Consider the following 3260-nt stretch of genomic DNA (forward strand, 5'->3'; position numbering starts at 1 on the left):
GCAGAAGAGCTTTGGGAAAAAACACCCCCCCACCCCTGTCCCTTTGTAACCAATGTCAGTGGGAGGCACTGGAGGGTCTGCTGGCATGTGCCGACCCCGCTCCTCCTCATGGGGGACTCAGTAGTGCCACAGTGGAGTGGGTAAAGGCTGACTGTCCAGTATGTGTGTGTGTTAAAGGGGCATCAGCTGCAAGGTTATTATTGTTAATGACAACTAACGAAATGACAAAAACTAGAACTAGAAAAACATTTTTGTTAACTGAAATAAATAAAAACTATAATTAAAAGAAAAAAAATAAACTGAAACTGTATTGTGTGCTTACAAAACTAACAAGAACGTACAAAAATCATAGATAAAATTCCCTTCGTTTTCATCTTTGTCAATGTCGGATTGATATGAAATCGATTTATTTCCTTCAAGCAATTTTAGCTGTTGGCACCATATGATATTTAACGGTCTATCACATCTCGTCACTTGTGGTTTCCAGTCGTCTTCTGGTCCCCACTCTACCTGGAAACATGTAGACTTAAGTTGGGAGAAAGCAGCCAGAGTCCTGTTTGGGATTTATTTGAATACAACGGTGAAGAAGATAAAAGATAAATGAACTAAAACTAAGCATTTAGAAAATAACAAAAACTAATAAAAACTAGTAAACCTGCTCTAAAAACTAATTAAAACTAACTGAATTAGAGAAAAAAAAGTCAAAACTAAATAAAACTAAAGTATAAGGAAAAATCCAAAACTATTATAACCTTGATCAGCGGTGGACTGGACATGGGGGACCTTCTTTACGCTGTACACAGGACCACCCATGGGGGCCTGGTGAGTTTCCCTGTTCAACACGCCTCCTGTTGCTTCTCCAGACGACATCATCTGTTGAAGATCACCTCCAGACATACAGCATCACAGCAAAACTCTGCAACTGCAAACTTATTGAACATTTTCCTCCAAATAATTACAGTGACATCACCAAGTCCATTCTTCTGTCTTCCTCCATGACATATTTGAAATCTGTAGCCATGGAAACATGTTTTTGTTCTTGTTGCAGGTTTCAACACCTTAAATTGAAGAGTTAAAGACCATGATGAATGTAGTGAAAGACCTATTTCCAACTCTGTTGCATCACTGGTCAGGGATGCTATTTGAATACAGGACAGTAGTGGGTAGCAACTGGCATAAAGTTTTGTTCTATTCCTAAGGTGAGTGTTGTTTTATATAAGGTGCAACCAGCTTTAAATTCATTATTTTCAACTGGTTTGGAGTTCACACTAACCTCAAAGTATTTCCAAAGTCCTAAAAAATGGATGCAAACTGTAGCCCTTAAAGCAGTGGTTCCCAACCTTTTTAGGCTCGTGACCCCATTTTAACATCACAAATTTCTGGCGACCCAAGACATTCAAAACGGAGACATTTTATTTGCTAAAATTAATTTGTTTTTGATCATGTAATAGTTTGCTATATGTTGCAAATAAACGTTAATTTTAGACAACATTTAGACTGTATAATGTACATTTTTATTAGTAAGTTTTAATTTAAATTTTTTTTTTTTAATCAATTATTAGAAATTTCAGCCGACCCCCATGGGGTCCGGACCCCAAGGTTGAAAAACACTGCATTAACTGCTCCCAATCCCCTTTTGAAGTTGTTTGGTACAGTCTGTTCTTTCTCAAACTGATAAAATCTTGTGCCACAAACATCTTAAACCAGTGTACACATCTGAATGAAGGGGTTAACCCAGTGGTTCCTAACCTTTTTAGGCTCGTGACCCCATTTTAACGTCACAAATTTCTGGCGACCCAAGACATTCAAAACAGAGACATTTTATTTGCTAAAATTAATTTGTTTTTGATTGAGTAATAGTTTGCTATATGTTGCAAATAAACGTTAATTTTAGACAACATTTAGACTGTATAATGTACATTTTTATTAGTAAGTTTTAATTTTAAATTTAAATTTTTTTTTTGCCCTGCGATGAACTGGCGAAATGTCCAGGGTGCACCCCGCCTTCGCCCCTATGGAGCTGGGATAGGCTCCAAGCGACCCCCGTGACCCTAGAGAGGATAAAGCGAGTTCAGATAATGAATGAATGAATGAAAGTTTTAATTTTAATTTTTTAATCAATTATTAGAAATTTCAGCCGACCCCCATGGGGTCCGGACCCCAAGGTTGAAAAACACTGCATTAGCTGCTCCCAATCCCCTTTTGAAGTTGTTTGGTACAGTCTGTTCTTTCTCAAACTGATAAAATCTTGTGCCACAAACATCTTAAACCAGTGTATACATCTGAATGAAGGGGTTAACCCAGTGGTTCCTAACCTTTTTTGGCTCGTGACCCCATTTTAACATCACAAATTTCTGGCGACCCAAGACATTCAAAACAGAGACATTTTATTTGCTAAAATTAATTTGTTTTTGATCGTGTAATAGTTTGCAAATAAACATTAGTTTTAGGCAACATTTAGGCTATATAATGTAAATTTTTATTAATAAGTTTTAATTTTTTATCAATTACTAGAAATTTCAGGCGACCCCATTTGAATTCCATGCAACCCCACGTGGGGTCCCGACCCCAAGGTTGAAAAACACTGCCTTAAAGTTACATGTTTGAGATTTCACATGTGGATAATGTACACATAATAATATCTCACTTAGCTCAGAAATATACATGACGTTACGAGGTCTGGTCAGATACCAGGCAGGACATGAATACATCATACTGGACTCTGATGATATTTACCTCTATGTTTTCACATTTTATAGATTACATTTATGCAACAGTTTAGAGCACCTGCAGTTTTCTCTGGGTCAATGAAGGGATTTAATATTCATTCATGATTGTGTGTTGAAATAAAAGGAAAAAGAGACACTTAAATGATCAAATATTGTAAAATCAATAATGCACTGTCTCTATTCAGCCTTCTCCGGGAATGATCCTTGGGTTAAAGATGTCCAGGACAGTGTGAGGACTCCCCCTGCAGGATCTGAAGGGAATAGTTTTTGTACGCTGTACTGTTAACTGATGGGTTAAACATTCAAAGTGATAGTTTGCAGCTGTTTTTAGGCATTTCACACAGAGACAGACTATTCCAGATATTCTGCTGAATTTATCCAATGCAGAGGTTGTTTTTGTTGGAATGGTTCCTGTTTAAAGAAGCTGAATGTTTTGACAAAAGCTGAACAGAAATTCTTCAGCAGTTGGATGGAGCATCAACGGTAAAAGTTAACAGATGAATAAATAAAACACTCGACGTCACAAAGAGC

This window comes from Sphaeramia orbicularis, chromosome 6 (assembly GCF_902148855.1).
Source record: "Sphaeramia orbicularis chromosome 6, fSphaOr1.1, whole genome shotgun sequence".
Taxonomy (NCBI): domain Eukaryota; kingdom Metazoa; phylum Chordata; class Actinopteri; order Kurtiformes; family Apogonidae; genus Sphaeramia; species Sphaeramia orbicularis.